General features: G+C 49.1%; 1 protein-coding gene across 2 annotated transcripts in view; it reads right to left on the bottom strand.

Annotated features, from left to right (window-relative positions):
• The window catches only part of ANKRD11 (ankyrin repeat domain 11), a 1181327-nt gene extending 1156692 nt beyond the window's left edge, over nucleotides 1-24635 (bottom strand). Inside the window, exon 1 of one of the 2 annotated variants that reach the window (XM_086945797.1) lies at nucleotides 24322-24635. The gene's annotated coding sequence lies outside the window, so the exon portion shown is untranslated. The remainder of the gene's footprint in view (nucleotides 1-24321) is intronic. The other variant, XM_086945798.1, reaches the window with a different exon arrangement.
• Nucleotides 24636-26875: the final 2240 nt, after the last annotated feature.

Genomic DNA, 26875 nt, shown 5'->3' with positions numbered 1-26875 from the left:
AGGGTTGCTGCAAGGCGATATCCACGTATAATCCACAGATCAGTGCTAGCGCTTCTTCAAGAAAAAACATGTACTAGAAAGGAGCTACTTTAAAGGCGCGGAGGTGGTCTTTCACAGGTCCACGCTAGAGGTTTTCGCAAGCAATAGCGCTAAGATGTGTTGGGGAGTTATCCACTTACAGCCACAAGAACAGAGATAGCGTTTTGTCATAAAAAATGGACCGTAAAGGAGCTACTTTCAAGCCGTTGAGCATTGGCATTGGGTAGGAATAAGGTGTTAGGAGGCCGCGAGGTACTACACCCACTGACAACCTCGGACCAGAGGTAGCGGGTAGAGAGGTAGCGCTATGAACAGTACCCTGCCCGCTGACATATTGGATCTAGCGCGTGCTCAGAAGAATCTGTACAGGAAAGGCACTACTTTTAGCTGCCATTGGCAGGGGAGGCGAGCTTTGGAGGTAGTAGAAAGAGGCGGTGTATTTATTTACAACCAACAGATCACACCTAGCGCTTCTTCGGATGATCACGAACTGGAAAGGGGTTATTTTTAAGGCACTGTGGATGCGGGCTTCGAGAAGAGTTATGGCGAAGCGCTGAGTTCCTCTCCAATTACAGACCTCCGACCATAGGGGGTGGTGAAGGGAGGCAGCAAGACACTGTTTACTCACACGCTGATAGATTACAGCTACTGATCGTTCATTACACTTTGATCGGAAAGGCGCTAGTTTCAAGGCGCTGACAGTGAAATGTGCGAGCATGAGATGTCAGGAGGCAGAGACGTCCTATTCACTTACAAGTAACAGACAAAGCTAGCCTTTGTTAGCACGTACATGGAAGGCGCTGCTTCCAAGGCGCTAGAAGTGAAGATTGCCCGCAGCATTAGGTATCAGGAGGCAGCGAGGTCCTATTCACTTTCAAAGGAAAGAACAGAGCTAGCGCTTGTTCGCAGGCACATGGACGAGAAAGGCACTGCTTTCCAGGGGTCGAAGGAGCGCGTAAGGAGGAGACGTTGGGACGTGACAAAGCACCGACCATTCACAGTCAACAGATCAGAGTTAGTGCTTCTTGAAGAGGCAGCGAGGCACGATCTCCTTACAGCCGCTAGCGCTTTTCTGTAAGAGGCAGCGCTATGAGGCAGCAAAGCAGGAAGATTAATTTGGCACGAAATGTGCACTTTGCAATGTATTGTATCATTATAATACAAATGTACATTTTTGTTTTCAATACAATCTTGGGTTCCTCTTGCTGTTAGTAGCAGACTAGGACAATAACAAAATTCAACCAACCCCACCCTCCATCACTCGGGGGCACCACCACATCACTCGGGGGCACCACCACATCACTCGGGGGCACCACCACATCACTCAGCGGCACCACCCCATCATTCAGCCCAACCACCTCATCACCACAACAGCACTGTCCTTGCTTGCTACCAACAAGCATTGCCTAGCCAATAGGACTCGCATTTGGAAAGTGTAAGCTATTGGCTTTGTGAATAACAATGCTATTAATTTATATATTTTCAAAGCCAAAACACATTAAATAAATGTGTCATTTACAATACCAATAGCTCACACTTTTTTTTTCTTGTCTTGCCTTCTGCTCCCCTGATTGCCCTCGTTTTCTTGCCTTCTGCTTCCCTGACTGTACTCGTTTTTTCTTGCCTTCAGCTCCCCCACTCCATCCATCCCTAAACCACACTCCATCCCTAAACCACACTCCATCCCTAAACCACACTCCATCCCTAAACCACACTCCATCCCTAAACCACACTCCATCCCTAAACCACACTCCATCCCTAAACCACACTCCATCCCTAAACCACACTCCATCCCTAAACCACACTCCATCCCTAAACCACACTCCATCCCTCACCCTCTTGCCCTGCCTCTATCTCTCACCCTGCTTCTATCTTTCGCCCTCCCTCCCTCTATCCATCTATCGCCCTCACTATCCATCGCATCATCACAGCATCACTCAGGGGCACCACAACATCACTATGCGCTACCACAGCATCACTGAACGCCACAGCATCACTCATCGCCGCCACAACATCATTCAGAGCCACCACAGCATCAATCTGTGCAACAACAACTGATTCAAATATGTTCTCTCAATGTTTCAAACTTTATTACAAATGTCACAAAAAAATGTTAATATTTCACTTCTGTTCTTGTATTTTCATCACAATAAAATACACTAAACATAACCTTCCACAAAGTTATTTGCAAAAGTTTAAGCTATTGCCATTATAAATTACAATAACTAATTTATTTAAGTATTAATTATTGAAAAAATACAGCCCATTGTTATTTTTAATATTAATACATCCAAGTCATGTAAATACAACACATATTGCATTACAAATGCTATAGGTGTCACGTTTGCAAAAGTTAACACTATTGGCATTGTAAATGACAGTTATTAATTTCGCTATTTTCAAAACAAAAACATAAATAAAAAATAATTCATTTACAATACTAATACTTCTAACTTTACTAATGCGAGACCTATTGCATTGCAAATGCTTGTTTCTTTATGATATTTTGGACCCTGTTTGATACAGGAGTATACGTGGCTCGCTTACCATCCGCTCAGATTTTTCTTTGGGTGTAGTGTCCAGCAGTGCTTCCCTATTGTTATTTCTAGCCCTTTTCTGATCATTTTCTTAGGGTAGTGTCTTTCCAGGAGTTTGGTTTCCAAATGTTCTGCCTGTTCCTTGAAAACTTGTAAAACAGAGCAATTTCTCGGCAGACTGAGGAATAGTCCCACTGGCAACTTTGAAGCAATGCCCGAGGATGATAGCTTTCGTACAGTAATAGGCTATTCCTATCCGTAGGTTTGACATGTACTTTTGTGGCGATCCCTTCATTCGTCAGATTAATATCCAGGTCTAGGAAGATTGCAAGTTTCTTTTCAATGGTGAGGTCGAGATGTTCATCCTTACTATTAACCCACTGGACAAAAGTTGTGGCTTCTTCTGGTGTCCAGCGCCACACGATGAAATTATCATCTATGTATCGTTTCCAGGTCTTCAGTTGTAAGGGGTTGTTTGGAGTGAGTGAAACCAGCTGAACTTTTGAAAAATGTGTTATACTCCTCTCATCAGTTAGGCCATGGCAGGTGTATGAGGCATTAGGTCTGCTCCGTTTACATGGATATGTAACATAATTGTCTATGTATTGCCTGTGTCTAGCGATGGGCGATTGTGGCAGCACGTCTGCAAAGATGCAGGCGGTCTGCCACTGCTCCATGAGCTTGCAGTGATGCTCAAGACAATAAATAAATAGCCATGGATGGTATAATGTCAAGAAGAATTACAGGCGTTTCTTTTAGCTGTCGCTATTTAAGGAGAACTCAAACCAGGTGGTAACCATAAAGTTCAATTTGAAAAAAAAAGAAAAAAATGTCCTAACATCATAAAGGCGCGGGGCAAAACAAACACTTAAGGAGACACAGTAGGAGCATGAGGACATTCACAATGCTAGGACTCTACATTGTGGTAAGGCGGCGAAGGCTCCAGGCTGCAGCCCGGAACCGACGCAGGATCCAGGAGCACATCTTCCGGCTGCGGATCACACTCCTGGGCCAGACTGAAGAGGAGATCTACTCGAAAAACAGACTGAATGGGGCAATGATACAAGCTCATCCAAGACCTTGACCCCCTGATGCAGCACCCAACAAGGAGGACCAATGCCATGCCCACCCATGTCCAGGTCCTGTGCTGCCTGCACCTCCGGAAGCTTCCAGGGGATAGTTGCGGGGGGGGGGGGAAATCTCCCAGAGCACACTGTCCCGCTGCCTAAGGAGTTTCCTGGATGCCATGCTGACCCGGATACACCATTACATAACCTTCCCAACAGGACTTAAATCAAACAAAGCTACAATTCTACAACATTGCGCAATTCCCCCATGTAATTGGATTCATTGACTGTACCCACATCCACATCTGCCTACCCGCTGAGACAGAATACATGTAGGGAAGGGGTATTCTGACTGGCCCGGGGAGGCAAGATGGCGGCTGTGTAGACGGCCGGAGCAGCTCGATCGAGGAGGTGTGCTATGAGCAGTTGATAGAGCCCGTAATCGCTCTACCGATCGGTTTGTAAAGTCATGATACCGATAAAATTGGTGTGAATACGAGAATATGACCCTCTGAGTACGCGGAGGAAAAGACGTGAGCTGAGGCTGAGACGAGGAAAGAAACGCTGCATGAAATTGACTTGCTGTCAGCCGCTGAAGCGGCTTCTGCTAGATGCACTGCAGGTAACGCGGAGACTGAGAGGCGGGCCGGCAGCTGGACTGCTGACGGAGTCGGAGGCAGCTGAGTTCGTGGAATCCGCCTTCAGCAGACGGGCGGTGCAGAGCATTCGGTTCAAACGGAGCCGGCAGCGGAGCAGGAAATCCCGCGCAGCGGAGCAACGTCAAGTCGATACGCAAGTGTGTTGTCAGGCGAGCCCAGCACAAAGTGAAGTGGAGGTGAAACGATACACCCTGGAGGATCCCTTGGGCTTGAGAGTGGAGGAAGATACTAACAGCGGTGGTATCTCAGGCGGTAAGGAGCAGTTAGGGTTGAAAGAAAGGAGGAGGGAAATTATGGCCCCAAAAATGAACGCCAGCACCAAAGCGGCAGCCAGAAGGAAGGCTGCAGCCGAATTAGCAGAATCATTAATAGACCTTGAGGGTAACAAAAAGAAGAAACAAGGCTCCCCATCCATAAAAAAACCAATACTTCAGCAAGGGGCATATAAATCAAACTCAGATTCCCAGGGTACAACCCCAATCTCAGATATATTTCAGAGAGTGAGTAAAAATAAAGACTCCAAGGATGTAAAGGGCGACTCGACCCAGACGCAGACTGTACAAAGGCTTGATGTAGGGTCCCCTGGCGACACAGAAGGGGGTCTTATTGAACAACCTAACACCGCTGGAATTATAGAGGGGGAAGAGCAGCAGGGGGAGGCTCCTGGAAACGATCGTTTGGACAATGTCTCAGTAATACCCCATGTACCAGAAGAGATCCTGGAGGATGATACCGGGGGGAGTCATGGAGGTAAAAAAGAAGCCCCGAGTGAAGCATTCTTCTCTGTATCAGAGGGTGGAGAATGGTCAGATGATGAAGAGGACAGTCTGGAACAAGAAGGTAGTGAATTAGACTCTGGCAGTGATTTGGAACAAGATGAAGGCAGCCCTCCGAATACAGCGGTAAAAACTTTACTGAGATCAAGAAAGCATAGCCAGAAGAAGGAGCAACCCCTGTTTAATACTGCCACAGATGGTTCGGGTGGGGAATCTGCTCAAATGTCCCTTCTGGAGGTTATTCATCAGGAGATTTTAGCCCATCGAGAGGAAGCAAGACAGGAGAGCCGCAAGTCTCAGGCAGCAGTTAGAAAAATACAAGGGGCAGTAAGGAAACGGACAAAGGCTTGTGTGAACTTGGGTGAACGGGTTACCAATTTGGAAGATAGAATCGTCTCTACTGAAGCTGATTCTGCGGCCGCGTCTGATAAGGTTGACATGCATGCAAAGCAGCTAACTGATATGCAATGGAAGCTTGAGTCGTTGGAAAACAGATTGCGGCAAAACAACCTACGTATTTTGGGAATCCCTGAAGGGTCTGAGGGGTCAGATATGATAGCATTTGTCGTAAAACTTTTTGAACATGCCTTTTTGGATTTAAAAGACTGGGATTTTGACAGGGAGGTTCAGAGAGCTCATCGTACCCCTGCTAATATTCATAAAAACATGAAACAGAATGACAAGCCTAGAGCGATCTTAATTTTTTTGGGTAACTTCAATTTGAGGCAAGCGATTTCCGAGCGGGCGAGACCGGATAAACAAAAGGCAGTTGATGGTTACACGTTTTTTGTCCGCCCTGATTTTTGCCATATTACAGTTGAGAGACGGTGGAGATTGCGGCAGATGATTAAACCGTTTCAGGACAAGGGCATGCAGGCGTATTTGATTAACCCCGCTCAGCTGAAAATAATCAAAGATGGAAAAACATTCTATTTTTCTTCTGAGATCAAGGCAAAAGAATTTCTCATGTCATAGTAGTTTAGGAACTTTGTAAAATGGTCAAATGGCCGAAAGTATGCTTAAAACATTGGTTTCATACATCTGGGAGTTTGTTATTGGTTATTATGGCAATTGGTGTTTGAAGTGAAGCTTATAAGGTAGGGGGTTACAAAAAAAAAAAAAAAAAAAAAAATTAAAATCTAAATAAAAAATAAATGTAATTAAGAAAACAAAAAGGTGGGGAAAATGGTCACAGGTTTTCCTCCTCGATCCGAGCTGTAAACCATCACGTGCACAGACCATCGGTCTGAGCGCCTCTGGGCAAGGGGGGTTGAAGTCTAGCTCCAGGTTGGAGCTGGGTAAGGGGAGGGTGAGAGTGCAGAGGGAGGGAGGGGTGGGGGAGGAGGGGGAAGGGAAGAAAACTTTGGAAAAACACGAGATGGAAAGGATATGGTTTATGATGGATATCAGACACGTGGTGAAATGTCAATTTAGGAATTGCAAATATTGTAACAATGTCAGATATTAGGATATGTACTATTAATGCAGGGGGGTTAAATGATTGGAGGAAACGGCAGAGATTGAGTTATTTGGTAAGATCTAATAATATAGATATAGTTTGCATCCAGGAAACCCATATTCCTTGGAATAAAAGAAAGTTGTTGGAGATATCTGGGTATACCTTGATTGGATGTTCATCGCAATCATCAATGATTAGAGGGGTGGCTATTTTAGCTAAAAATAATTTGTGCGGAGTGAAGCGTAGAAAAACTGATGGCTCTGGCCGATGGGTATTAGTTGAAATGAATCTGGGCTTCACGCTTTGTACAATATACGGCCCGAATGAGGATGACCCAATGGTATATGACAAGTTAGAGGAAGAGTTGGCGAATTGGGCTAACCCGATGATAGTATGCGGCGATATGAATATATCCGCAGATTGGCAACGGGGGAGTAACCATACAGGTCGGAAACGAAAAGTCAATAGGGCTGTGAACGCCTTGATCCAGTCTCATGGTTTGGTGGAGGTATGGGGGGAAAAAGTTCCTGGTGACCGTGGCTATACATATTTTTCCCATCCGGCACAGAAATATTCTAAGTTAGATTACTTCTTTGTTACTGCGGGGGAAATTGGTATGGTTAATATCGCTAAATTACCAAGAATAATATCTGACCATAACCCCCTAATTTTGTTGTATAAAGTCCCTAAGGTACAGAGGAAAACATCTAGATGGACCTTTGAAAGGAAATTATTAAATGATGAAACGTTCGTAACACACATTAAAAATTGGGCAAAAGAGTTTTGACTGTAACAGATATAGTGCTTCCAGAAATGGAGTTTGGGAATCCTTTAAAGCTGCATTAAGGGGGTAGACGATCAGTTATGCAGCAAAATTAAGAAAAGAGGATAAAAGTAAGACAGGGAAACTCATCTCAGATCTAGCAGAAACAGAGAGGTGTCATATTGAGGAAATAGCCTTAGGTAAGGATAGTGGGGAGACGGTTAGCAATATGGCTCGGGTTAAGGGTGAAATTTTAAAAATAATTACACAGAAGGAGATAGCTGAATATCAAAACACAAAGAGCAAGGAGATATGAGACTGGAGAACAAGCTGGTAGAGCTCTAGCGCTCCGCATCAGGCAAGAATCAAACCGCAATAGAATTAGAAAGATTAAATACAATGGGAGTGAATATACAGACCCAAAATCTATAATGGATGTTTTCCAAGACTTTTATCAAAAACTATATGATCAAGAGCCATGGGTAGCACCATATATACAAGATCAGTCTCCGTCAACCCCAATGCTGAAAGAGGATGATAGGGCTAGTCTAGAATTGGATATAACCGCAGAGGAGATAAAAGCCGCTCTGAATGAACTGGCAGCGGGTAAAGCGGCGGGTCCAGACGGTCTACCATTAGAGGTATACAGGGTGTTGGAAGAGGAAATCCTCCCCATGTTTGAAGATCTTTTTAACGGTATAATATGGTCAGGTATTATCCCAGATACATGGAAACAGACCAATATCGTTATATTTCATAAATAGGGCAAACCAGAAGAGAACCCAGGATCGTACCGTCCGATATCATTAATAAACACTGATGCTAAATGTTGGACAGGCCACATGAAGGGCCGCTCTCCCCCGGCCCAACCAGGCCTGAGTCCAGTCCCGCAAGTACCACACACCACCATTGCACGTCCTCCGTCCCCTCAGGGACCCCTGCCCTCGAGCCTGTCGACCTCGTGGGTCCGATCCACTGCCGGCCCACGCGCCCAGCCTGGGGCGCCATCTTGGACACTCCACCACGAGGCCGCCTGGCCCCCGATCGACCTCAACCCTGGGCCTGGCCCGGCCTCAGACATTCCGGCACCACCCTCCACCCAGGAGGTGAGCGGGCTACTTGGCAAGTCAATGGGAGAAAGAGGTGCCGATGGCTCTCCCCCACCAAGTGCCGCTCGCCCATCGCCTCCCCGGGCGCTGGCTCCACCCCCCTGCGGGGTGTCTGGACTCCCTCATCCCGGACCTCCCGACCTCCAAGTGCGAGGGTCCGGACATCAAAGCACGCCAGCCCTATAACTGGGGCAGCTCCAGAGCAGGAAGGCAGTTGTATCTTGGAGTCGAGAGACGTAAAGAGGAACTCATCCTAGACAGACTACTGGCGCTGCCATAGCTCTGTCCTGTGCACCATCGTCCTGCCTGTTGGCGCTGCCACAGCCTTCGCAACCTTCATCGTCGTCGGGACCTGCTGGCGTGGCCGCGGACCGTTGTAACCGTCATCTTCACCGGGACCTGCAGGCTCCGCCGCGGACCGTCGTTTTCCTTCGTCCATCTCGGGACCTGCCTGGCTCCGCCGCGGCCCGATCATCTAGAACGCCGAGCTCGAGGATTGAGAGCTATTTTTCACTCATTGGTAACAAGACTGTCCCGCTACCCTTTCCCCAAACCAGAGACTAGAATCGAGGGGACCCCTGAGTCCAGACCTCCTTGTATCATATCATCGTAACCTAAGAATTGCATATAAAGTCTCGTTAACCTTCAACCTTGTGTGGTGTCCGTCTGTGGGGGGGAAGTTACTTGCCTGTACAGTCGTTGGAGACGGCTCTCCCTGGAGACCTCTCCCCGTAACCTCGGCCGACCCTCCCGGTCCGTCTAACATTGGTGGCCAGCGGCGCGATCCGAATCACCGCATAAACGTACAGAGAGTAGCTCACCCCACGACGAAGTCACAATGACCACGAAAGAGAGCGGATCAACCGAGAAATTCCAAATGGAGAAATTGGAGGAGTACAACCATCGTGAACTAAAACAATTCTGCATCGAACTGGGTATCGCTACCACCGGACTGAGTACCAAGGACGATTTTAAGCATGCCCTAGAATCTTGGGCAGAGACCGGGGCTGCCGGAACCCCTGATCAAAGCACCGTAGAAAAAACGACCACGGCCCCTGAAGGGCAAAGAACGGGTCTCTCGCAAGACGAGATCCAGGAAAGAGAAAGGACCCGACTACACGAACTAGAAATGGCCCGACTTAAAATGGACGTTGAACTTAAGTTGGCCGAACAAAAAATCAACTTAGAGCACCTGCGTCTCCGAGAAGAAAGAGAGGAGAAACAGAGACAAAGGGAGCTCGAGGAAAAGAAACTAGCGTACGAACACGAACGGAACCTAGCCGAGATCAACCTACGCAAGCAGAATAAAGAAGCAGGGGTGCCCGAGCGACCCCCCACCTCAGGGGCCACAGACAAAAAGGTACACATCCCCAAGGATGTTGTCCGAGAATACTTCAGAGAGGACGACATCCAGCAATGGTTTAAAGCCTATGAAATCGCTATGACTGCACACCGGATCGATAGAAGCGACTGGGGAGCCGGTCTCTGGGGAAGATTCCTCAATGAGGGCCGCGACACCCTACTACAGCTCCCGGACCACCAGATGACCTCCTACGACCATATGAAAGCGGCACTCCTCACCCGCTATGGTCTCACACCCGAGATGTACCGTCAGAGGTTCCGAGACTGCACCCGCATCCCGGGTACAACTTGGGTGGACTATGTAACATACTTTAGCCGAGCCTTCGAGGGCTGGATCCGAGGAAGCAACGTCACGACCTACGAGCAACTATTTAATCTGATGGTATGGGAGCATCTGTCGAACAATTGCTTCATTGAACTCCGCCAACACCTCCTCGACAGCAAGTTAACGGATCCCCGGCAGCTCGCAGCCGAAGCTGACCGGTGGGAGATCACCAGAGTGGGCCGGAATGGGTCCTACGAACAGAACCGGAACAACCATGGTCAGCACCGACCCAGAGGAGGAGGAGGGGGCCAAGGGCGAGGAAGAGACAACGCCCCGGTCGCCCCCGCTACCAACACCACCCCCCCGGCCAACCGGGGCAGCACCCCAGCGCGACCGGGGTATAGAGCCAATGTCACGTGTCACCGATGTCAACGAGTCGGCCACTATGCGAACGACCCAAACTGCCCGCAGTACCAGAGCCCAAGACCCCGCCAAGTGGCCGCTGCAGCCCTAGGGGAAGAACAGATCTCCGAGGAACAGGAAGAGTACGAACAAGAGCATCAAGAGTGGGAGCCAGCCGCCATGACTCTAGCCTGCTTAGGGGGGAAAGACATGGTCCCGCGGGTCCCCCTACCCGCTAACACCCAGAAGTACAGCCAATGGGTGAGCATCAATGGACACCAGGCCGAAGCCCTTCGTGACACCGGGGCCAGTGTAACAGCCGTCCGCTGTCACCTGGTGGCCCCAGAACAGTATCTACCGAACATTCTCTGCCCTGTACGATCAGCCGATAACTCGGAGAGCCTGTGTCGGATGGCCTGCGTCCCCTTCGAATGGGGGGGGGTCTCCGGCATGTTGAAAGTGACGGTCCGAGACGATGCCCCCGTAGACTGCCTCCTGGGCAATGACCTGGAAAGCTCTCCGTGGGCCGCCGTGGAGCGAAAGGAACACCTGGGGATGTTGGGCGTCCCAGACTGGGCGTGCGTCACCACCCGTTCCATGGCCGCCCGTGCCAATCACCAGCCAGAAGAACCCGAATGGCCGGCGCCACCGCCTCCGGTCGCCCCGGCCGAAAACACCGACCGTAACATTCCCTCCGAACCAGCTCAACCTACCGACCTCGCTAACCTCGACCAGTGGCCTCAAGAAGGGGGGCCCACGCAAGAACAATTTCGCAAAGAACAGAAGACCTGTCCTTCCCTCGAGGGACTCCGCCAGCAAGCGCTCGCCCAAAGCGCAGGGGATACCTCCGGAACTCATTGGGTCTACTGGGACAATGATCTGCTGTACAGCGAGCAAAGAATCGCCGAGCTGGGGAGCAACCGAGTACTAGTGGTACCCCTCCGTTTCAGAGACTTCCTGTTAAACCTGGCCCACGATGTCCCCCTGGCAGGACATCTGGGACAAGATAAAACCTACAGTCGCCTAGTGACCCACTTCTTCTGGCCCAAAATGAGAAACGATGTGCACCAGCATTGCCGATCTTGCCCCACGTGCCAAGCCAGTGGAAAGAGCGGCCGCAAACTAAAGGCTCCCCTGCAACCTTTTCCCGTGGTCACTACCCCGTTTGAGAGAGTCGGAATAGACATTGTGGGGCCCTTGGACCCACGCACAAAACAAGGCCATCGATTCATCCTGGTGCTAGTGGACCACGCCACCCGCTACCCTGAGGCTGTTCCTCTGCGAACTGTGACAGCCCCGGTGGTCGGCCGGGCCCTGATGGGGATCTTCTCCCGTGTGGGCTTCCCCCGAGAAGTCGTCAGCGACAGAGGCACGAACTTTATTTCCAAATACATGAAGTCCCTCTGGCAACAGTGCGGGGTCACCTACAGATTCACAACCCCCTATCACCCTCAAGGGAACGGACTCGTTGAGCGGTTCAACCGCACGCTAAAGGGAATGATCGGGGGGTTGGAAGAGCCCCTCCGTCGCCAGTGGGATGTGCTGCTACCGTGCCTCCTCTTCGCGTATCGAGAAGTCCCCCAGAAATCCCTGGGCTTCAGCCCATTTGAACTGCTATATGGACACCCAGTGCGAGGGCCGCTCAGTCTCGTCAAAGAAGGCTGGGAGATGCCTCCGTTAAAGAACCCTCCAGATGTCTTCCGGTACCTCCTCACCCTCCGCAACCAGACCAGGCGGTTCAGAGAACTAGCGAAGGCCAACCTAGAGGCCAGTCAAGAGGACATGAAAAAATGGTATGACCAGAATGCCTCATCCATTGAATTCGAACCTGGCCAACAGGTATGGGTGATGTCCCCCACTGAGCCATGCGCCCTACAAGACAAATGGACGGGGCCCTTCAAAGTAATAGAGCGCAAGGGTCCTGCCACTTATCTCATCGACATGGAATCCTCCCGGAACCCTCTCCGGGTCCTCCACGCTAACAGACTAAAGCCCCACTTTGTGCGAACAGAGCTCAGCCTCCTGATGGCCACAGACACTGGGGTTGAAGAGGACTCCGAGCCTCTCCCTGACCTCCTACGGACTCAAGAGCAAGACGGCTCCGTGGATGGGGTCCGGCTCTCAGAGGCCCTCACCAGAGAACAACGCCAAGAGTGTCAAGCCCTCCTATCGCAGTTCGCCAGCCTGTTCTCCCTCACCCCGGGTGTCACTTCCTGGTGTGTGCACGATGTGGACACCGGGGACAGCCCCCCTATCCGCCACCGGGCCTACCGCGTGCCAGACCGGGTACGGGCCTGCATCCAGGAAGAAATAGCCAAGATGCTCACGCTCGGGGTCATCGAGCCCTCAGACAGTCCCTGGGCCAGCCCTGTCGTACTGGTCCCCAAAGCAGCTGCCCCCGGCACCACACCAGAACTCCGGTTCTGCGTCGACTACCGGGGCTTGAATGCGGTCACCAGAACAGACGCGCATCCCATCCCCCGGGCAGATGAACTAGTCGACCGAATGGGAGCTGCCCGCTACCTCAGCATCTTCGACCTGACAGCAGGCTATTGGCAGATCGGCCTCACACCCCGGGCGCAAGAACGTTCTGCCTTCTCCACCCCCGATGGCCATTACCATTTCACGGTCATGCCCTTCGGCATGAAGAATGCCCCAGCAACATTCCAACGGCTCGTCAATCAGGTCCTGGCGGGGCTCGAAGGATTCAGCGCCGCCTACCTAGACGACATCGCTGTATACAGCCACCATTGGACCGAGCACCTCCACCACCTCCGAGCAGTGCTGCAAGCCCTTCAGCGAGCTGGCCTCACGATCAAGGCCAGCAAGTGTCAAATTGGGCAAGGGTCTGTAACCTACCTCGGACACCAGGTGGGAAGCGGCCTAGTGGCCCCTCTACAGCTGAAAATTGCCGCCATCCAGGCCTGGCAGCCCCCCATCACCCAAACCGAGGTACGAGCCTTCCTGGGCCTCACGGGCTACTACCGAAGGTTCGTGAAAGACTATGGTACCATAGTGGGGCCCCTCACAGAACTCACGTCAAAGAACCAGCCCAAGAAAGTCACCTGGACCCCAGAGTGTCAAACTGCATTTGAACAATTGAAGACCGCCATGTGTTCCGCCCCTGTGCTCCAGGCCCCAGACTACAGCCGGGAGTTCGTCGTCCAGACGGACGCCTCCGACCAGGGCATTGGGGCAGTTCTGTCTCAAGTGAACACCGAAGGCCTTGATCAACCGGTGGCCTTCATCAGCCGGAGACTCCTACCACGGGAGCAACGCTGGAGCACCATAGAGAGGGAAGCCTTCGCTGTGGTATGGGCCCTCAAGAAGCTCCGGCCCTACCTTTTCAGCACCCACTTTCGGGTGCAGACCGACCACCGACCCCTGCAATGGCTGATGCATATGCGGGGGGAGAACCCAAAGTTGCTACGCTGGTCCATCTCCTTGCAAGGTATGGACTTCACAGTCGAACACCGGCCTGGGCCAGATCACGCCAACGCGGATGGCCTGTCCCGGTTTTTCCGCCTCGACGAGGAGAGTCCCCAAGAGGATGGGTAACTCTCCCCGCCTTCAGCTGGGGGGGACGCATGTTGGACAGGCCACATGAAGGGCCGCTCTCCCCCGGCCCAACCAGGCCTGAGTCCAGTCCCGCAAGTACCACACACCACCATTGCACGTCCTCCGTCCCCTCAGGGACCCCTGCCCTCGAGCCTGTCGACCTCGTGGGTCCGATCCACTGCCGGCCCACGCGCCCAGCCTGGGGCGCCATCTTGGACACTCCACCACGAGGCCGCCTGGCCCCCGATCGACCTCAACCCTGGGCCTGGCCCGGCCTCAGACATTCCGGCACCACCCTCCACCCAGGAGGTGAGCGGGCTACTTGGCAAGTCAATGGGAGAAAGAGGTGCCGATGGCTCTCCCCCACCAAGTGCCGCTCGCCCATCGCCTCCCCGGGCGCTGGCTCCACCCCCCTGCGGGGTGTCTGGACTCCCTCATCCCGGACCTCCCGACCTCCAAGTGCGAGGGTCCGGACATCAAAGCACGCCAGCCCTATAACTGGGGCAGCTCCAGAGCAGGAAGGCAGTTGTATCTTGGAGTCGAGAGACGTAAAGAGGAACTCATCCTAGACAGACTACTGGCGCTGCCATAGCTCTGTCCTGTGCACCATCGTCCTGCCTGTTGGCGCTGCCACAGCCTTCGCAACCTTCATCACCTTCATCGTCGTCGGGACCTGCTGGCGTGGCCGCGGACCGTTGTAACCGTCATCTTCACCGGGACCTGCAGGCTCCGCCGCGGACCGTCGTTTTCCTTCGTCCATCTCGGGACCTGCCTGGCTCCGCCGCGGCCCGATCATCTAGAACGCCGAGCTCGAGGATTGAGAGCTATTTTTCACTCATTGGTAACAAGACTGTCCCGCTACCCTTTCCCCAAACCAGAGACTAGAATCGAGGGGACCCCTGAGTCCAGACCTCCTTGTATCATATCATCGTAACCTAAGAATTGCATATAAAGTCTCGTTAACCTTCAACCTTGTGTGGTGTCCGTCTGTGGGGGGGAAGTTACTTGTCTGTACAGTCGTTGGAGACGGCTCTCCCTGGAGACCTCTCCCCGTAACCTCGGCCGACCCTCCCGGTCCGTCTAACACTAAACTGTACTCAGGGGTGTCCATGCTCACCCATACTTTTTTCATTGTACACTGACCCGCTAATCAGGAAGATTCTTGCCTCTGAGAAAATACCCCCGGTTGTATCTCATGGTCACACCACTAAGTTATTGGCCTATGCGGACGACTTGGCAATTGTTACTACTAACCCGCAAGTGGCAATGCAGGAATTAAGCAGATTGGCTCAGGAGTTTGGGAAATGTTCAGGGTACAAACTCAATACTGAAAAAACTATAATAATCTGTTCTACCAATATCCAGAAAAGAGATCAAAGGTATGTGGACTCCGCGGTCTATTTAGGAATTAAAATTAATGCAAATGTAGGAAAAAAATCAATCAAGAAAATTATGGGCCTTTATTAGCTACAATTGATAAAGAGTTAAGAAGGATTGATGTACTACATTTGTCTCTGATTGGGAGGGTCAATGTGTTGAAAATGTCAATGTTCCCCAAGCTATTGTATCTATTCCGTGCCATACCGCTTCTAATTGATGAAGGTTTGATGAAAAAGATGGAGGCAATGTTTTCACAATTTTTATGGCAATATGGCAAAGTTAGAAGATCGTTAGCCCGACTTTCTGCACCGTTAGAGGGAGGTGGGTTATCTGCTCCTAATTTACGGTTATACCATTGGGTCTGCTTAATATTACGTATGAACCATCTATTGGATTATGATGTTCCTGGAGCATTGCATGATACCCATAGAATCCCCACAATTTATGAGCTGGTAATGGGTGAAAAGGTCAGGGGGATGCTAACACGTGAAATTAATGTCCTGCATTTTAAGAGGAGTAAAAGTAAAGTGTTGCTATCTGCATGTGGGACATGGAAGGCGGTGTTGAAATTTCTTAAGATTCCTAAGATTAATGGCACAATCGATCTTTAGAATTCAAGCCCATTTTTACATCTTGGACAAGATAGGAATAGTAGCTTTTGGAAGAGGTTGGGCATCAGATGTCTAGGGGACGTCATGGATAAAGATGATCTCTTAGGGTTTGAGGCTCTGCAACAAAAATGTGGTATCCCCTCGAATCACTGGCTGTTATACAAACAGATAGAACAATCAGTGAAGGCATTAAGACCTAGGGTGTCTATTCAGGAGCTAAACCCACTGGTGTATTATATAATGAGTGGGGGCAAAAAGATTAAAATAGGTTATAATCATCTGTTACATGGATTGGAAGAGGATATCGGACAAGTAGAAAATGCCTGGGCTGTAAGATTAGGAGATCCCGACATTGATGTGGATTATGCTCTGGCATTAAATAGGAAAATATTAAGAGCGACCAATCTTAAGGCACAACACTATAAGATGATTTTTAATCTTTACTACACCCCTTCTAAGTTGTTTCAATGGGGTAAAAGGGATACAGATAGTTGTCCAAGGTGTAACCAAGGTCCTGCAGATCTAATTCATATGTTCTACTCATGCCAGAATCTCAACCCCGTTTTGAAAGAAATGGAGAAGTTTTTATCAGGGTTGCTAGAGTGCCAAATTTCTTTATCCCCAACATCTGTTCTGATTGGCAGGGATGAAAATCTTAAGGTTGAACAGGAAGCCGAAGCCTTTATTTTTCTATGTGTTGCTGTTTTTAGAATTCTAATTGCGGTGGCCTGGAAAGATCCGATAGCTCCCACATTTCAGATGTGGCTTACAAGGTTGCTAGGGACCCATAATATTGAAGAATGTTTATATAAATTTAAGGGTAAGAAAAGGAAAGAATTTGGTAAAAAGATATGGGCTCCGCTAAGCAACTGGAGGAAAATAAGATGATTGATGAGTGTCACTATACTACTTATTATGATTTCTAGTGCAAGGTCATGCAATGCTGCCAACATATACCTAAGCCTTCTGGGCTGTGTTTTGCAAAGGAGCTGTGAAAGAATTACTCCTATCTGTGAATATTGTTTTAATCCTTTTTGCTTAAAATTTTGATATGTCAGTGGCACCAGCTGATATCTGTAATATGTAAATTTGTATCTGTTTTTCTTATTCTGATCCATCTCAATAAAAAAAAATAATAATAAAAAAAAAAGACAGAATACATGTAGCGGAACCGCAAAGACCTACCACTCACTCAACATCAGATGGTCTGCAATGCAAAGACAATCATCACCGGCATAGTGGGACAATACCCGGGGAGCACGCACGATTCCTTCATATTCAGGCACAGCGGCGTGCACACCCGCTGGGCCAGGGGTGACTTTGGCGAACGAAACCTCCTAGGTAAGTACACATGCCCACATACATACAGTACGTCAAACCCATGTAGCTGTGCATGACAGGTACTGACCCTCTGCTCCTTTCCTTCAGGTGACAGGGCTTATGGCCTCCGTGAGTACCTCCTCACCCCATACCTCAACCCCCCTGCCTCACCACAGGAACGGTGTTACAATGCTGCGCACATTCGCACCAGGAATGTAATTGAACGGGCATTTGGAATGTTAAAGAGCTGATTCTGCATCCTACATAAGACTGGTGGGGCCCTCAAATACCAGCCTGAGGTCTGCTTGCGCATCGTGGCCTTGTGTGCCATACTGCACAATATTGATATCAAGCGGAGGATACCGGTGGAGATCTCTGGCAGTGAGTCGGAGGGGGACAACCGCCCACCTGCACGTGCTTCATGCACGCGGGGAGAATCCTGAGGGACACAGGCGCCACAACAACATCACACTGAATTATTTCTAGTGCACCCATAGACCTCACACAACACTGCACTCATGCATGCCAAATGAAATAATGACATGAGTCGGATTTGCGTTTGAAATAAATTCTTATTATGTTAACAGGATCTTCCATTAACTTTTTTGGTTCAAAAAACATGAACACTGTATTACGACATACAGCCCCACGATTGCGAAGCAGGCCTGCTTGGTACTTCAGCATGGCACTGCTGCTAATGGTCAAACAATCACTAGCGCCTCCGGCCGGACGCGCCCTGTCGCCTCTCCACATCCACCTCGCTAGTATTGGGCAGTGATGCTGCACTGGGCCTGGTGCTGCGGCGCCGTACTTGTACCACCGGCAGGGACAGGCTGCTTAGACTGGATGTGCCCTCACTGGCATCATCACCCCCCTTGCATGGGCATGGCCACACACCTGCTGGTTTTGGACAGCAGTTGTGACCCATCCCAACGCCCTAGCAACATCCTGGCAGCATTGCACCATCTCGAGTTGCATTGCCAGGGAACGGCGTGAGAGTTGGGCCTTAGCATTACTGATCAGGTGGTTTGACCTGGTATATGCTGACAGCCGCTGGCTGATGTCCTGCTGTGACACCATGATTTGGCTGTTCTCCCTCACTGCACGCTTTCGGTGAGCTGGCTCACATTTCTCGCTGTCTTGTAAAGCTGCAGCTGCATGGCTGCCATGTGCCGTGCCTGCTTTTAGTGGAGAGTTAGCATCCGGCGTTCGATATGAAGCCCTGGATCTTGGGCATGTTGCCCCCAGACAGCTCGTGTTGCCACGTGGCCCTGCTGCCTCATCCGGCCGCTTGACTGCGACCGCACAGTGGCTATGCGCCGTGTCTGCCTTCTGGGTGGTGGTGTGGCCTGTTCCACTGCCATGTGTGACGCATGGGATGGTTGCTCTCCTCCTGTGGCTGCAGGGGTGGCCCTGTCCACATGGGGAGGTGGTGGTACTGGTGCAGGTGTGTGTGAAGGTCCTGGTTGTGGGGCAGGATGGCTCTCTCCCTCTGTGTCCTCTGTGTTCTCCTCAATTTGGAGTGCCTCGCTGTCTGTGCTCTGTGGTTCTGCGGCACCTGTGATGTAAATGGGTGCATGATTAATGATATGAATCTTGCACATGGGATGTTGCAACATGCATGCAGGCTTGCATTCCCCGACTGGCTTTAGGGACATGTTTCACTTGACAGGTCTGGCTGTGTGTGGCTATCAGGGAACTATTATCACACTACAGGTCCCACAATGCAATATGGCGTTTCTGATGTGCATGGCCTGCATTACTGGGGTTATCAAATGCCTAGCTCTGGGGGCATCAGCATTGTTAGGGGACAGGGTCACAGTTGCATGGCGCTTACCTTGGGATTGTTGGGTGGGTCGGGAGGTGTCCAGCTGGGTGACCCCCACGCAGAGTTGATGGTATCCTCCACCAGGTCTTCAAGTGGTGTGTTGGGCACAACTGTGGGGTCTCCTTCTCCTGTGGCATGTTGCTCCCCCAGCCTCTCTGTAATGCATTCTTTGGCACGGCCTCTGAGGTCGTACCACCTCTTTTTCAGCTCATCAATAGAGCGGAGGGTCACTTCAACAGGGTTTACCTTGGCCCTGATGCGCTGCCAAATGCGCCTCTTGTCTGCTTCAGGCACCTTCCGGGATTGCTTCCCAAACAGCCTATCATGGTCCCTGCTTACACCCTCGATGAGGAACTTCAGCTCCTGTTCTGAAAATTTATTTTTTCTTTTTCTGCCAGGTGCACTGCTTCCTGGGACATTCTGGTTTTGGATGTGTGTCCTGTTGTGGGGCTGCAGGTTGTGTCTGATGGAGCTCTGTGCTGTGCTTCTTCCACTCTCAAGCTCTGTGTTCAGAATGAGTGAGGGAACTGCCTACTTCCTGGTTGTGATGTCATCATTGTGCTCGAAATGCGATTTCCTGTTTTTGCGATCTCGCAATTAGCGAGATTGCTATTTGTGATTTCGGTAATTGCGAAATCGCAATTTCAACATGGGGAAACAGGCGAATCTGCGATTTTAAGACGATTTAGCGAAATTCGCAATCAGCAATTGAGGCAGTCTGTGAATCGCTTTTTTGGTTCGCTTTTATTGATGCATCCCATTTTGCAAATTCTAATTTGCGATTCAGTATTTTTCGCAAATTAGAATTCGCAGAATCAGGGCTTGATGCATCTGGGGGTATGTACTTTAGAATCTCACTTTACCCAACTACCATTGAAAAGCGCATAAATAATAAATAAGATTAAGGAGCACAACAGGTCTATACAAAAAAAAAAAAAAAAAAAAAAAAGAGTGCTCTACGGGGTGAAGATACCTTGATCAGGACGACGAAGAGACAAAAGAGACTAAAGTTTCAAAAGGTTTTTTTCAAAAAACAGAATTCAATATGGCTTTGAAAAGACGTCTCTGTACTGCAAAGCATATGTGTATGAAAGGGACATGCACTCTTCTTGCCAAGAGTTGTAAGTCAAGGACCCTGAGGTATCAACAGAGTTTGCATTGTGGGAGGAAATGAGATGATGGTGGAGCTGTAACCTGTGACTATGTTTTAACAGCAACGGTTTGTCCAGAATGCTTGTACTTTTGAGCTGAGATCCTAGAGTTATGTCTGTGTTGATGGTATAAAGACTGTGCAGAAATACATTTCTTGAGGGCTCTTTTCTTCTCACTGCCATTTCACCCTTTCAGGTGAGGCTTTGGGAGTCTTGTTCTAATTTCAGCTGGCTATGTATTACGAAGTCCTTTGTTTTATAGCATGATGCAACCTCAAGTGACAAACGTATCACAAAAAAAACAACAGCCATTGACAAAGCAAAGGGCTGTCAGCCAAACAGAACCTTTGTCTTAACCAGAGCTGGTTTAGTCTGAAATGAAGGTCAGCCTTTTGATGATAAATTGTTCACATCAACACTATTACTGGACATATTTATTAGTCTATGGCTAATGCAGCATGGGTATCATCATAAACGTAATAAACAAACATATGACCCAACATGGACAGAGACAAAATTGCACATCCATGAAATGCTTCTCTCCCATTGCCCCTAGGATCAAGCAGTTAGTACCCGGGTATACAAAAACTACCAATGTCTATCAGGGAGCTAAGTCCTTCTGGGTTCAATTTCCATGTGCATAATTAAGTTCTTTTTCTAAAAACATATTTGCATGTTCTCTAATGCAGTGGTTGTTAACCTTTTGATGACTTTTTTGGACCCCACACTGTCCCTATTGGAAGCAGAGGACCAAATATTCTATAATCCACAAACAAGAAATATTTGTTTTCTACTTTAATGTAAAGGAAGGGTTAGGGTTTAAATGTACTTTTATTTCTAAAACCCAAAGCAATAGACTAGACTTTAGCATATTCTTTTTTTCTTTGCTCATAATGCATCCTCTTTTTTTGTTGACCCATAGCAATGCTACAATTGAGACCACCAGTCACATATACATACTACTGTTTGCTGTACTTGCCTTACTTCCACAAATCAAGATATGAATACCAACGTAATTTATCCTTTAATTTCTTCACATTTACAGAGTATTTTTACATTCAAGTTTAATTCATATTTTTATTGTGCGCGTTGTATTTCAGTCGGATAATATTTAAATTCCTAAAGAGCCGCCCCCCCAGTCAGCAGACCATTGTGAATAACCACTGCTCCAATGTAATTCAACAGTAACACTTTTTTGCCATAGTGAAAAACAAAATAATATTACTGCGTTTAAGATGTTGCTATTCTAACAATTCCTCCTGACAATATCTACCTAGGAAAACACGTTCAAGTGGCCTAAAAACAGATAGAGATAACGTTTCCACAGTAATTCTCATTACCAGGTAACAGGATTGCCATCCCCCACTCTAGATGTGGAAGAATTTAGAGACGTTTTCGAAAAATGAAGGATCAGCTTATAAAGCACAAAGTTATTCAAGACACGTCAATTGTAGAGCACAGAACCGTGTTAAGTTACACAAAAATACATTTCAGTTCAAAGACTTCAGGAGTTTGCAATATGCAAGAACTTTAGCTCACTTCAAATAACAACACGCAAACAATTCATGAGCACTCTAGGATCAATAAAAGGTCCTGAGGTATTTGCAGACGGTAATACCGACTGCATACTGTGACTCAGCAACCAGTGCATAAATAATGCGAATAGATAAGAGAAAGCAGAGAACCGTGATCATGACAAGAAACTAATTCTCTGATCGAATCGGCCCACTGTTCGAATAGAGCGCGGGTAACAGGAAATGCAGTTTTCCACAACTTATTTCAAGGCATTCAAGCAATAACAACTCAATCAGTGGTTAGATTCAACACAATCGACAATTACTAAAGTTCTCTTTAAAAAGCATTTAACACAAACATCCACCAGCTAGCTAACTTCTTTCAACAGCGGTAACTGAGGAGGAAAGAAATATGAAACTGAAGAGCATATCAGACCCCACGCGATGGCAATGGCCAACTAAACGCATTCATCTAGGTGGGCGCTGCTCAAATATTCTCTAATCCTCAAAGCGCTCTTTAAACACAACACACCCCTTTCCTGAGCAGTAATACCAGACGATCGATCCACTGTCGATGTACTTGAACTAAGTGAAAAACGACGAAACGTCAAAGTCATGTAACGGGAAGGGAATTCGGTATGCTTGAGAAAAACCGTACTCGCTTGAATGCTTAACGGTAAAAGTGCATCATTCCTTTTTTTTAAAGTGCATCATTCCATAGACTATTTTACCACGCGCCAGAAATGTAAAACGAGTCTAGCGAGAACACTGCTCCGCCCCCAAAATGAATAGGAAACAGTTTTAGGCTGGCAGCGTAAAGAGGGGGGGGAGGGGTTACCGGCATGAAAACATTCAGACTGCTGAAACCAGGACTACGATCACGCCACCTCGTGCGCTCAAAGCGCCAAGTCCAAGTCACTATCAAACACGGACATAACAGCTCCACCACTAGACCTGTTCTTCGTGACAACACAGACCTGCCTCAAGGTAACCAATAAAGAGCCATAATAACGGGGTGACGCACTAACTCAATGTTTGGAGCAGGTCAGGCACGCAGGAGTTAAGCAACGATTGTAAACAAGGAGAAGCTGAATGTGGAGATGAAATATGCCACAACACTCCTCGCTCGCCTCACTCCGCAACCGTGCTTACAATGCAATAGACAAGCGGCGGATGAGCTTCCTGTGCTGGAGCCAAAGCAAGTGCCTACGGCGGAGAGGCAACACGACTTTTCCCAACTACAAGGAGATCATGAAATAGTGTATGGCTAAAAAACAAAACACCTTCAACTACAAGGCTCACTTGCGTTTGACTATATACGAGTTTAAAGATAAACATGCATACGATACACACAAACGCATTTACCACACGGCCTTACAAAAACACTGACCTCAAAGAACAAACGGCTCCGCATACTAATCTTTTAGTGTTGACAGAACAGGTTTTACTCAATAACATACGCAGCGTCAAAACGTGTAAAATGTTTAGCTGCAAGGGGAGCCTTCGAGAGTAAGGTACGCAGACTATGCACTCCCCCCCCCCATTTTTTAAATGGTAAACAATGTTCTGTCCCTCTTCACAACCACCTGTCGTTTCCCTCCCCCAAATCGCACCTATTATATGCAGCCCATCGTGCACAGTGGATAAAATGCTACTATCACACCCCTTCTTTGCAATACCCGTTTTTTTTAATGGTAAACAATGTTCTGTCCCTCTTCACAACCACCTATCGTTTCCCTCTCCCAAATCGCACCTATTATATGCAGCCCATCGTGCACATTGGATAAAGTGCTACTATCACACCCCTTCTTTGCAATACTTTGTACAGACTCCGACCCACTTAGACGGAAGACATCGGAAACCATGTCAGATAAGCATAGACCATATGTGGGGTAAGTCTACTCATCGAACAGTAGGCATTATTTCTGTATATGACTTGCTCCGTCCTGCATACACCAGTATAGATTCTGTGGTTCTAAAGGAACAAGATGACCTGTTACAAGAGAACCCTTCAACGTCTTTAACGTGCATTAAAATTAAAGTACAACGCATTATCAACCTAAACACAGGACTCGCCTAAGTCATTCTGGGGTCCGTTATGACACATTTTTATGGACAAATGTCCACAGGTTCCTCTAGAATGGTGTCTCGCCTCTATGAAAACGCGCCTTTACAGTTTATTATTAAACAACTGATCCATTTTTGTAATAATGATAACCTGTGAAATTTTCTAGATCAGGTTCAGTTACCTTCCTTCAGCTCCCTTTCTTCCTTCTAAATCTAAATAAAGTGTTACCAACCGTGACCCCAGCACAGGCCCTTAAGTGTTGCTTCAGTGACACCAAAACTAGGACACAGTACGCACTCTCTACGGGGATACTACCTTTCCTACCCTTTGACCTACAGTCTGTCCCTACTGAAAGGAGATAAACTCGTTATCTTAAGACTCTAGGATAGGTGTTAACACAAGGCCTTCACACTGCCACCCCCACATACCCGTTCAATCAGTAACCACGCTCACCAGGTAGCCGGCCACCTCTCCGCCGTTACACCTTAAAGTCCAATCCAGGGGTGCAATTCCGCAGCCAAGGCCTACGAGGGGGTAAACTCTGCGCTGCGGCCTCGCCCCACATAGAGGCGGCTGCGGCCGGCAGCTGGCCCGAGGTCCCCGGACGTCCCGGGAGCTGCACTGGTCTCGCCGGGGCTTCGCAGCGCCTACGGCTCCACCTCGCTCCGCCCCCCACCACCCCACGAACCCATAGCTAACCGCCCGCACTCGGCCTCGCGCAACAACACGATCGCCCGAGCAGTAGGACAGAGCAAGGGTCTTGAAACAAGCACTCTGATTGGCGCGCGGCAGTCGCCACGCGAGACGCCCACTGCCATTGGCTGTTGCCGTTAGCGAGCTGCGTAGTTGAACGCGTTGACATCATGCAGACGGCGAAGTGAGAGGGCATCGAGGGGCGGAACGAACAGTGCTGGCTTGAGAAGCCTCTCATTGGACCCGAAGTAGAAATCTGTTGTTGTGGCGGGTGACGCAATTGTCATTAACGAATGGTTTCGTTTTTCCATTGGTTGGGTCGGTTACAATGAGTAATCTCACGCTCTCATTGGTTCGTTTCAAAACAGAAAACGCAACCTTAAAATGAAAGCGGCATTCCGTAAATTATACTGTGTACTGTCCTTAGGTCACAAATCTGAGAGAAGGGGTGACAAATAAACACTTTATTTCTTCACAGGTGTTTAGCAGACTTGTATCCTAGTTCATTTTATTACCTATAACTTTCTTATCAGAAGGTTGTTATAGTGAGAGAGGATGATTTACTGTACCTGAATTGAACATGAATCCCAGACAATCACCCCCCCCCCCCCAAAAAAGAAAAATCTGGGGGAGAAGCACAAACTTACCTTCACTACGCCGACGCTGCCAGAGGCACCCAGGAGGAAAAGCCGCCACCGCCGAGAGTCACTCTGCTCCTAAGACTCGCGCCGCCGCTCCGGGAACCACAACACCCGGCAGGCGTCGCGGCGGCGCGAATTGACGCGCTGTGAGAGCGCCGACGGCGCCATAAAGAAGGGGACACCCCGGCAGAGCGGGGGAGAAGCACAAACTTACCTTCATTACGCCGACGCTGCCAGGGGCACCCAGGAGGAAAAGCCGCCACCGCCGAGAGTCACTCTGCTCCTAAGACTCGCGCCGCCGCTCCGGGAACCACAACACCCGGCAGGCCTCGCGGCGGCGCGGAATTGACACGCTGTGAGAGCGCCGACGGCGCCATAAAGAAGGGGACACCCCGGCAGAGCGGGGGAGAAGCACAAACTTACCTTCACTACGCCGACGCTGCCAGGGGCACCCAGGAGGAAAAGCCGCCACCGCCGAGAGTCACTCTGCTCCTAAGACTCGCGCCGCCGCTCCGGGAACCACAACACCCGGCAGGCCTCGCAGCGGCGCGGAATTGACGCGCTGTGAGAGCGCCGGCGGCGTCATAAAGAAGGGGACACCCCCGCGTCGCGGGACGCCCGGGGCGAAGCCCGGGCAAAGGGCGGGCCCTCATCGGCAGGAAGAGGCAGGGGCAGGGCCCAGAACTCTGTGCAAAAATATCCAAGTAAGTTACATTCTCCCACAAACTATTGTATGTGCCTGTGATACCACATTGACGTAACACCCCACGGACCTGCATAGTCGTATCCTGGTAAAGTTGTTTGGAAAATGTCTAAAACTAAATCTTCAATAGTCTCCATCAAAACCATAGGCAATTACATGGTCCAGAAAGTTGCCAAAATTAATCATGACAGGAGATCATCCCTGGGATTGAGTTATTCCCCAGACTTGCTTATCGATAACACGCCTTTATCTACTCCTGCTCTTGATATCAGTAATGAGGTGTTTCAGACCCCGGATAACAATCCACTGACCCAGCTTCTAGTTGCCATCTCTGAACCAGCTACCGAGAGCTTGCAAGATATGGACATTATTACTCTAGAAGAGGAGGCCCCTACATCGGTCCCAGCCCCAAGAGTAACAAAGGGGGGGGAAAGAATATACCTAAACGGGGTGGCCTTCGATCAAGTAAAAAGCGCCCGATGCTTCATCTCAGGGAAATAGTGGAGATGATACAAGGGGCAATGCAGGAGGAAAGGTCCACTTGGATGAAGACCAATTCAAGAAGTTGCTGAATGCCGTGGATAACAAGATCAAATCTATAACTAAACCGCTCTTAAGCAAAATAGACCAGCTCACAGAAGAGGTTAACAGACTGGGGGTACTTTTGCAAAAATCATTAGAAGAAAAATCGAAAACCCCTCTGTTACAATCACCTAGAGTTGATCCAAAAACTACCCAAATTGTTCCTGGGTCAGACTTATTTGTAAACACTCCCCAAAATATCACGAGGAGACCAGTGCAAGGGGGGGGGGGATTTGAGAGACCCAGATCCAGATATTAATAATGGGGACTTTGCAGGGCCGAGCTTTAGAGGCACTAAAGAAGATGACAACTCAGAGAAGGGGCCCGTTGAATTAATCGTGGAAGCCTCCCCACTAATATTGGTCCTAGCAAATGTCCCTCAACTGGA

The sequence above is a fragment of the Lissotriton vulgaris genome, chromosome 12 (assembly GCF_964263255.1).
Source record: "Lissotriton vulgaris chromosome 12, aLisVul1.2, whole genome shotgun sequence".
Taxonomy (NCBI): Eukaryota; Metazoa; Chordata; class Amphibia; order Caudata; family Salamandridae; genus Lissotriton; species Lissotriton vulgaris.
Note: the sequence above shows the minus strand (reverse complement) of the source record. Positions and strands in the feature narration are given on the sequence as shown.